Genomic DNA, 10,134 nt, shown 5'->3' with positions numbered 1-10,134 from the left:
TTCAGCGGGTTGGAAAATGGATGGATGGATGGCCTGACCTTTTGCAGCTTCTCTCAACCCTGTGAATGCTTCAGACACTGTCAGCAGCTCAAGGTTGGACGAGATCCCCAGATAGGAATGAAGAATTAAAAAAAAAATACCCTAAAGTGCCGCTTCATGTTCCTGTTTCCCCAGCTTTATATGTTAAGGGCATGTTCCCACCATATCTACGTGGGTTTCCTCCGGGTGCTCCTGTTTCCTCCTACAATCCAAAGACATGCAGGTAATGTGAATTGACCCTAGTGTGTGGTTGGGGTGTGTGTGTATGGATGTCTGTGTTCACACTGAGATAGACTGGCACCCTGTGCTAGATGGGAAAGGAACCAGAAGACCCCCATGAACCCTGTTCAGGACTAAGTGGGATAGATAGATAGATAGATAGATAGATAGATAGATAGATAGATAGATAGATAGATAGATAGATAGATAGATAGATAGATAGATAGATTTGACTTTTTACAGAAGCTCATTAACTCAATCAATCAATCAATCAAGTATGTAGTGTGACAGCATAGATGGAGTTATATCCCAGCTGATGTCTCATTCTAATTCCAGTGTGGGACAAAGACTAATGGATGGACTGGGGGAGTTCATCTGCCAATGACAATTTAACCCCCAGTACGCTATGTGACAGTGGCAGAGCCTCTCTGGCATGGTCCCAGGTTGGATACCAGCAGAACTGTAAGGAAGCTGTAGTTCTGAAGAGTAAACTTGTTGGGGTCCCTGGGTGCCACCAAGGGATGCTGCCAGCAGAGGAGCTCCCAGTTTTGGAGAACATTTTCTTCTCTTGGTTCCAACATAAAAGAAGGCGTCTCACCTTGATCACAGAGTCAGAGTTGAGAGGCCGTGGGCGACCCTCACCAGGAGGGTAGACAGAGTTGAAGAGAATTGTGACTGTGTATTCAATGGCTGTGTTCACTTGGGAAGGTTTGTGACAAATAGAAATCCTTTATTTGTTAGGTGACATTGTGTCTGTGGTTCAGAGATCAGTGACACCGACTTATGGTTATAATTCCTCAATCCATCCATCCATTATCCAACCTGCTACATCCTAACTACAGCGTCACGGGGATCTGCTGGAGCCAAGCCCAGCCAACACAGGGCGCAAGGCAGGAAGCAAACCCTGGGCTGGGCGCACACACACTCTAGGGACAATTTAGAATCGCCAGTGCACCTAACCTGCATGTCTTTGGACTGTGGGAGGAAACCGGAGTACCCGGAGGAAATCCACACAGACATGGGTAGAACATGCAAACTCCACACAGGGAGGACCAGGGAAGCGAACCCGGGTCTCCTAACTGCGAGGCAGCAGCGCTACCCACTGCGCCATCGTGAAATTCTTTGAAAGAAATCTAAACTACCTCCACAAGAAGCAAATCATTTTTCCTTCAGCAACCACCACTAAAATGAAGAAGCATTACTAGCAAGTTATTTAGTTGCATTTTGCATTGCAATAGCTAGTAAGCCACATACAATTGCAGACAATTTCATTTTACTGACAGCTGTTGATATGCTGCAAAGAACAGCTGGTGAAAAAAGGCTGACAAGCTGAAAACAATACCTCTCTCCAACAATACGATCCAAAGAAGAATAAGAGATATGCCAGAAGAAAACAATCTCATGAAAATATTAAAAAGGGCAAGTACTTTCATTACATTTATTTCCAACTCTGGTGGTGGCGGCAGCAGCGGTCGCAGTGCAACACAATTTGGTTTGTACCTCTTATCATCGTAAGTGGCGGTCCTCCCAGGTGAATATTGTTGTAGGTGCGTCAGCTGCTCAACATCATGATCAGCTGATGCCAGTAGCTCACTTTAGTTTTCAATCTCGATATCCAGATCATTTGCACCATAATCAGAGTCTGAAAAATCAGAGTGCAATTCAATGATACTACACAAAACTTCATCCACTGAGTTCATCAAAAGACCTGGGTCTCCTTAGGAAGGCCATTCTGCTCTGACCCTTCTTGTCCAGTGCCACTATATTGTCAGACCAGTCCAGTTTGTTGTTTATGTGGACCCCGAGGTACTTACATCTCTGCATCACTTCCACATCCTCACTCTGGAAAGTGCCTGGTCTCAGATGCTCCTTGGCATACTGGAAGTCCACAGGCAGCTCTTCTGTTTCGCTGATGTTGAGCTGCAGGTTATTATTTCTGCACCACAACACAAAGTCCTGCATGACCTTCCTCTACTCTGACTCATATTCATTATTAATGCAACCTATGATGTTATCTGAGACTTTCTATAGGTGGCAAGCATTGGTATTGTGCTGGAAGTCTGTTGTGAAGAGGGTGGGCAGGAATGGAGACAGAAAAGTTCCCTAAGGTGCTCTGCTATCACATACCACCATTTTTGATACACAGTCCCTCAGCCTCACAAACTGCTGTCTGTTGGTAAGGTAGTCTATGATCTAGGAGATTGTGGGAGCATCAAGATTCAAAGCTTTGAGCTGTCTCTCCTGTCAATAAGGCAGAATGATATTAAATGCACTGGAAAAGTCAGAGACCATCATCCTGACTGTGCTGCCGATGTTGTTCAAGTGGAAGTAGGCTCTGTGGAGAAAGGAGATCAGAGCACCTTTATGTCTCTGATAGGTGGCTGGCATCCACTGGACAATGGGTTTATAAGCAAGTATGAGTTGCACCAAATTATGGTCTGATCAGCCTTAAGGTGGCAAATCATGAGAATTATATGCCTCTTTAACTCTGGCATACAACAAGTCCAGGGTCCTGCTTTCCTTTGTTGTAATATATGCCCATCCTTGATTGTTCAATGCTTACTTTCTGTCCTTGTCAACAGAGAAGGTTCAATGCACACAGTGCTTGAGGTGGAAACAAATAAACGACAGTACTGTCTGTTTTTCTCTGTTTCTTGGTTGTCCTGGTCATATTGTTCAAGTTTAACACAAGTTCTTATTCAAGCTTACCCTGTTGGATTTTGAACCACACTATGATACGTACATTACATCAAACCTGGAGCTGTAGTTTGCAAGGTCCACCTTGGAGTTTCATACAAACTGTCCTAAATATATTGAGGGGATGTTTGTCTTTGGCAGAACAATGTCTTATTAGATGGGGATCCCGTTAAAACAGTCATTTAATGGGACGCATAGCCTGAAATCTGGACTGAATGTCTGACCACAGTAGAAAGCTTAGTGACAGTGAAATTGTGAATCACTATAATTTGCAGAGTGTACAGCATACAGTACTGACAAAATGTTTGTTTGGTTTGTGTACAACAACGTACAACTTACAACCTCTGGATACTTTATTCATATCTAGATAACTCCTTGTTCCTTTGCTTATATTTTTTATATTTACAATTATTATGATCATTTTACCTACCTTTTATGACTTAAAGCATCATGAGGCAGGAGATGCATGCAAAGCTTTCTGCACACGCAGAGCTCGACTTACTGAAAGAGGTTTGGTGTCCTACACACACAAGCAGCCAGGACACTGAGTTCCTATCTCTGCCGGTGATCCATTAATTTGTATTGGGAATCTGTTTGACATTAGTCTTGTCTATGAAAGGTGAAAAAATGAAAACATACAAAATATACAAGTTGGTGTAACCATTGTCAGAGTATAATTGGAATAGTAGAAAATTTGTAGTTCAAGTCGCACAGATTGTTCCTAGGTTTGCCAATACAAGAGGCTGTAAATTCACCAATGCTTTTCAATGGGAGACTTTGAAGTTTCAAAACTTTGTGCAGTACAGTCCACTCAACATATCTTAACAAAAATTGAACCATCCAGAAAAACTTCCTTGAAGATTACATGTGGGGCGAGTTGTTTCATGCAGTTGGACACCAAGATGAGCTATCCTAAAAAGTGCTTTACACATTATATTCACCTAAAAAGGACTTGAACTGCATTAGCCCCGCTGGAAAGGCTTTCCTCCAGTATACAGCTGCTCTTCTGCAAGCTTCTGCGTTTGTTGGTCTCCCTGTCTTTCTGCTTCACTTCTCCCTTTAAGTCTTTCTATTTCATTTTTTTGCTTGCATTATCATGACCTTCATAACCTGACTGAACCCATACTAATGTTCTTATTTACTGTTCTTTATAATTTATTTCACCCTTTCTTGGTGTCTGTGCCATCTTCCTTAATAATTTAAAGACTAGATGTGGATTTGGTACCTCAGAATGCTTCATTTTTTTTTATTTTTAATTCTTCTGTGACAAGCATGTGCCTTAATAAAACTACCTTTAGGTCATCAGTAAAAAAAAGTTTATGTGCAAATGGCTCGTTGACAAAGAGCCAAATGTTTTGCTCAGTGTCTGTCTTACACAGCATTACAAATGAATGAGATCAGAATTGTTTTTATCCATTGAAATATTTGCATAGTTGAATATAGAGTATAAAAGTGCATCAGACAGCCCAGTGCTCACAGATCCTGAGACCTCATCATCTGAGCCGATCACCATGTTCTTTGAGAAAGCAGTTTGCCTCCTTGCCACCCTCGCTATGCTGGTCGCAATGGCTGTGGTGAGTATTAATGCTCTATTAAGATTTTTTTTCCATATTTCAGATGGTTTACTCTAAAATACATGAATACAACAGGCTCTCAGACACAGCAATGTAGCACACTGAATGGCTTTCAATGCTGACTAAAAACAGAATTATTCAACTTTTAGTCTACATTTAAATCTTTGAAATTAGCAGTAGGACCGGGCTTCAACACCTGTGGTGTCTGTTTCATTTTTCTTTCTTCTTAAAAGCAAATTAAATGATATTAGTACATCAAGCAGAATATTTCAAAACACAAAATAAAAACATTAAATTTTACCAAAGGACAACAGCAACCATCTGCTGCTTTTAAAACATTGTGAAGGTTTACACTGAAGTTCAGGTTTATAGTCATGTGCACACAATTTATTCTTCTTACTCTTCATTTTTTTCCACATCTATTTGAGGCTCCATGTGCCTGATCAACCTTCTCCAAACAACTTATTCCTTCACCTCCTCGCCAGTCAGGCCCTTTTCTTTACTTCATCCATCCATCTCTGCTTTGGCCTCCCTTCCTTTCTCTTTCTGCGAACTTCCATTCCCATCACTCATTTGCCCACATGGTCATCATCTATCCTCATCACCTGTCCATACAACTTCACCCGACTTTCCTATTCTTCTTAATTGTCTCTCTCATTTTTGTTGTACCTTTGTCTCTCATTTCTTATTCTGTCCTTTTTTGTAATTTCACATATCTATCTTAACATTATCATTTCTTCAACATCCAACTTCTTCTTCTGCGCTCTTATTGCTGTCCTAAAAACCTTCCATTTGATCCATCCAAACAACACTCGGGGTTATCTCTGCATTTAATTCTCCATTTTGAGCTCTCTTGTAAATAGCTCTCCCTGCAAGATAACTTCTGAATCCTCTTTATCAATAAACCTCAGATATTCTGTCCTCTTCCTATTTACTGTATCTTCAGCCTTCTAATATCCAAAGTCCTTCTCCATTCTTCCTGCTTACTCTCCACCTTCTCTTTTCTGGTGCAACACAACACAGTGTCATCAGGTCAAAGCCTGCACCAGGAGGTTTGGTCTTTTATCCCACAACTTAACACATCCATAACCAGATCTAAGAAGTACACGATTGATTGAATTTTGTAATTGCATTTCTTCCACAGATGAGTGGTGGTAGTGTAATACATACAACAGACAATGAACACAAGATGAGCCATAAAAACAATAGTAGATGATAGATAAGAAACACTTATGAAGATGTAGATGTGACAAGCTGTCTAGTAGCTCTGAACAGAAGTAGAAGAACAGTGACAGTGAACAACAGTGTTTGATTTTAAAACTTACCTGTATGAGACAAAATGTGCTATTTATGGCTTGGACAAAAGGGAACTGTTTACCGGTAATATTCAGGGCTTCTTTCACCTCCCTCTTGTAGTGCCCAGTGTCCCTGGGCTGAGCAGGTGCCCTAACAGAATGTCACACAGCCGGTCAGGAGAGATGGCACTGTGTGCCTATTGAACTTGTGGGACACAGGAGTAGGTACCCAAGTGTATGTCATCTGTGGAATCAACCGCATCAGTGAGTCTTTTTGATGAGAGCTGAGATGTGTCGTACCCCCCGTCTGGTCCACAGTGATTGAGACTCAAAGGAAGTGAATGTCATTGACTGCTTCACAATATCTGTCAAGTGTACAGTAGATGGGAGTGTAGCTCACCTCCTGCTTTGTGAAGTTCATGAGCGTTTCCTTGGCTGTGCTGAATTTCAAGGTGAGATCGTCACCTTTACAGAACTGTGTCAGAAGGCAAAGCTCTTCTCTGGAATCTGGCCCATGAAGGTTGGTGTTCAGGGCGACAGTTAAATTTAATTCAATTGAAGCTGTGCTTGGCTTCCTAGTCATGTCAAGTAGTACGCTACTTCTTGAGAGGAGCCTGAGGGGAAGATCAGCGTGGAGAAGGTAAGGCAGCCATTTCATGTTGACAGACGATTCCATCGTGAGTTCCACCTTTGAGACTGGTGGGATTCTTTAGAGTTGAAAGCGTCAGTGACAATGACAGCATTTTGGTCACCATAGTTTTAGTAAAATAGAGTTAAACTTCATCCTATAAGTGGCAACAATTCTTTATTTTTCAATTCCATTTTCTTTCAGTATTTGTTGCTTATTGAGTGAAGTCTTCACTGTTAAAGAACACTTTTGTCCAAAGCCTTACTCATCTCATCAGTTACATATTTCTCTTTTTCAGGCACATCCAGATTACCCCGATTCTGCAAACAGAAGACATTGTAAGTTTTATGTCTAAGATGTTCACCTAAACATTTAGCACATTTAAAAAGGAGAACGCCAGTGCTAGTCTGGTGTGTCAGTCCTGGAGACTTTGAATTATTCAACATGGTGTGTTTTGTAATGAGTTCCTCTAAGACTGTGTGGCTACGTATATTTTACAGGATGTGTAACTGGCACAGTCGGTCATAAAGCGACCACCAAGATGAGCTAAGGAGGAAACAACTCCATTGCCAGAATTCTTTAATTAAAACTCTGGCCTAATACAGAAGGAGATAAATCCTAAAAAGGAAAGTTGAAGTGGGCAGCATAAAGCATACGTCAGAAAACCTTTGACTCAGCTTGTATAATGTAGAGGGAACATCTCAGACAAAGAGGGAACTCCCTTATTATTAAAACATGTACTTTGCAGACAGCAGTGCGCTAATTAAAAAAGCAAAACAGGAAAATACGTTTGTCACAGGAAAATAAATAATTTAAAACAAAACATTTTAATGAGAACATAAATATTTTAAAAAGTGCTATTCCAAGGTGTTTAAGTACCACAACATAACACTTTTAATTCTGATTCATATCATTCAGGGCCTTGCAGAGGCAGAGTCTCTGTTGACATCACCGGGTTTAAAGAACAACCTGACCCTGGATGGGCACCATGCCATTGCACTGCCCACTCACACACACTAAAACCACCCGAGGCAAACTGAGAATCAACAAGAAACTTAAAACACACACATTGGAGATGTGCAAGACAATCCTAAACAGACACAGGGAGAACATGCAAACTCTGCACCGACAACAAACCAGGTTAGCATTTGAATGCAGGATAACAAAACTAGCACCACTAACTACTGTGCCACCTAAAACTTTAACAGCCAAGCTTGTCATTTAGCAATCAAAGAAACTACCACACTGTGCAGATACACTCCGCAAAGAACTTTCAACTGCTTTACTCCCATTATATTCTTCATTACATAAGTGTGTGAGTGTCTTTCTGCCTTATGCTGCCTTACAGCTTGGACAAAATGTTTCACACATTCCCCTTACTTTCCATAACTTACATGTCTTGTAGTTTCATGTCTGCTTGACACTGCCTTCTTAATATCAATCTAATTACTATGTACACCTGATGCAGAAGATTTTGCTTTACAAGAAGATACCTACCGTGCCTTGTGAAAGTACTCGCCCCCCCACGCTCCCTTGGTATTTGCAGTGTTTTGTTGCAATGCAATCTGGAATTAAAATGGATTTTTGGGGGGTTATCCGTGGATCTTTGCAGCTTCTTCAGTGTTATCCTTGGTGTTTTTGTTGCATCTCTGATGAATGTCCTCCTGGCCCAGTCTGTGAACTTTGATGGGTAGCCTTCTTATATCATATTTGTAGTGGTGCCATATTCTTTCTGTTTTAATGAGATTTAATGGTGCTCCATGGGATAATTACCCAATTGTGATCTCTGCTTCTTCACAACTTTGTCTCGGACCTATTTGGAGTGCTCCATGGTCTTCATGTTGTTTGCTTAGTGGTGTAGCAGATTCAGAGGCCTGTCAGAACAGGTTTATTTATACCGACATCATGTGACAGATCATGTGGCACTCTGATGGTACACAGATGGACCCTCAAAAACTAATGAAGTGAGTTTTGAACTTAATTGGTTGGACAAAATCTGCTTTAGGGATTTTATAGAAAATGGGATGAATACATGTGCACTCACAACTTTTCAGTTTTTATTTGTTTCTAAGTTCTATACGTTTATGGTGAATGCTCATTGTTTGTTTTCACAGAAAGTGACAGGTATGGAGGCCAACACAGCTAACAACCGTTTATGATTCCTACAATCAGTTGTTAGTTTCACAACTTTATCATTTATGACTTGCCCTGCCATTTATTATCCAGCCAATTACGTCCCCTTGAACTAACTGTAGCCTTCTATGGGTCTGATATTTGTAATTCATTTTTAGAATTTATGAACTTCCTTTTTAGAAACTGTACTTTAATGTTGTATAAGCTCGGATAATTAGAGGTAAGATGTGAAATAGGACTCTGTCATTGTCCTGCATGTTTTCTATGTCTCACTTTAATCCAAATAGTTCAATTCTTTCCCTATTGTTTCAAAATTGAACTTCTAAAATGAAAACAACAAAAATGTCTTTGTTGATTATTTAGCGTCTTATGTTAGTTAAAATCTCTTGTGTGTTATTATCCATGTGAACTCTTTGTTTTCCTCTTCTGACAACTGAAGTCCTTTACCATACGACCTCCTGCAGTCATCTGAGTAAAATTTTAATTGTTACATTCACTGCAGTCTGCTCATTTATCTTTTTATCTTTTTTTTGTAGGAGAAGAGATGATCCACATCCACTGAAGCCTGTAACCACTACAGACATTGTGTGATCCATTAAAATAAAACAATCATGCATATCTATTCCTTGTGTCTTCTGTCATCACTCCAGCTCTGGTATTCATCATAAATTGGTTAATCCACCATGGTGACCCTCTGCAGTTCATTTGATTTCTGACAATTGTCTGCCAAAAATCAAATTGGATGGCTCTTGTAAAAATAAGCAACTTGTGCTGACTTTCTCTCAGTAGTGCTCAGTTTCTCATTGCTTTTGTAGATTTCTCCAGTTTAGTTTTTGCTCTTTTCAGGTTCACCTTTAATCTTCTGTTTTGGTGTCTTCGTTGTGGTTCAGTAATTCCCTGTTTGCTGGACCATCTGTTCTTACTCATCTGCTCACACTCTCATTTCTTCTCCCTCTTTCACAGAGTACAAGTATAATTTTCCTGTACTTGGTGATCAATTTGTAATGGTCCTATCAGCATTTCAACCATTTACACTTGTGTCAACAATAATATTTAAACTGACAGACATAAAACTCAATAAAAAGTCCACCATAATCACAGTAATGACAGTGCAGTCTGACACCACTGGCACTGTTTTCTAACAATAGGGTTTTCAAATAAAATCCAATAAGCCCCATTGAGAGAAGCTGACTGCTACCTTCCTATCCTGAAAGCATTAGGTACAGAACAACATTGAATCCTTCATAGGGTGAAGGTTCCACATCTAGGAAAAGGTACAAACCAAACAAGAGCACAAATTTAGATTTGCCAATTGAGGTTTAATAAGCATTTTGTAATAGGGTCATTATATCATGGTAAGGCTCCTGTTCAGCCCAGGGCTGCAGGACATCATAAAAAATGGTGCAGCTGGCATAAAATATTACTGGCACCCAATTCTCTTGAGTTTAGGACATATATAATACACATGTCTTGGAAAAGCAAACCATTTTCTAATGAACTTAGCCGCTTCACACAGGCTATTCTGAGAACCATTAGCATATATGCCACA

General features: G+C 40.3%; 1 long non-coding RNA gene across 1 annotated transcript; it reads left to right on the top strand.

Moving 5' to 3' along the window:
* Positions 1-4,422: 4,422 nt before the first annotated feature.
* LOC114649612 (uncharacterized) lies at positions 4,423-9,207 on the top strand. The gene is made up of 3 exons (XR_007934383.1): positions 4,423-4,529; positions 6,751-6,801; positions 9,130-9,207. It is a non-coding gene; the product is annotated as an uncharacterized LOC114649612 (long non-coding RNA).
* The last annotated feature ends 927 nt before the right edge of the window (positions 9,208-10,134 follow it).

Source organism: Erpetoichthys calabaricus, chromosome 3 (assembly GCF_900747795.2).
Source record: "Erpetoichthys calabaricus chromosome 3, fErpCal1.3, whole genome shotgun sequence".
Lineage (NCBI taxonomy): Eukaryota > Metazoa > Chordata > Cladistia > Polypteriformes > Polypteridae > Erpetoichthys > Erpetoichthys calabaricus.
Note: the sequence above shows the minus strand (reverse complement) of the source record. Positions and strands in the feature narration are given on the sequence as shown.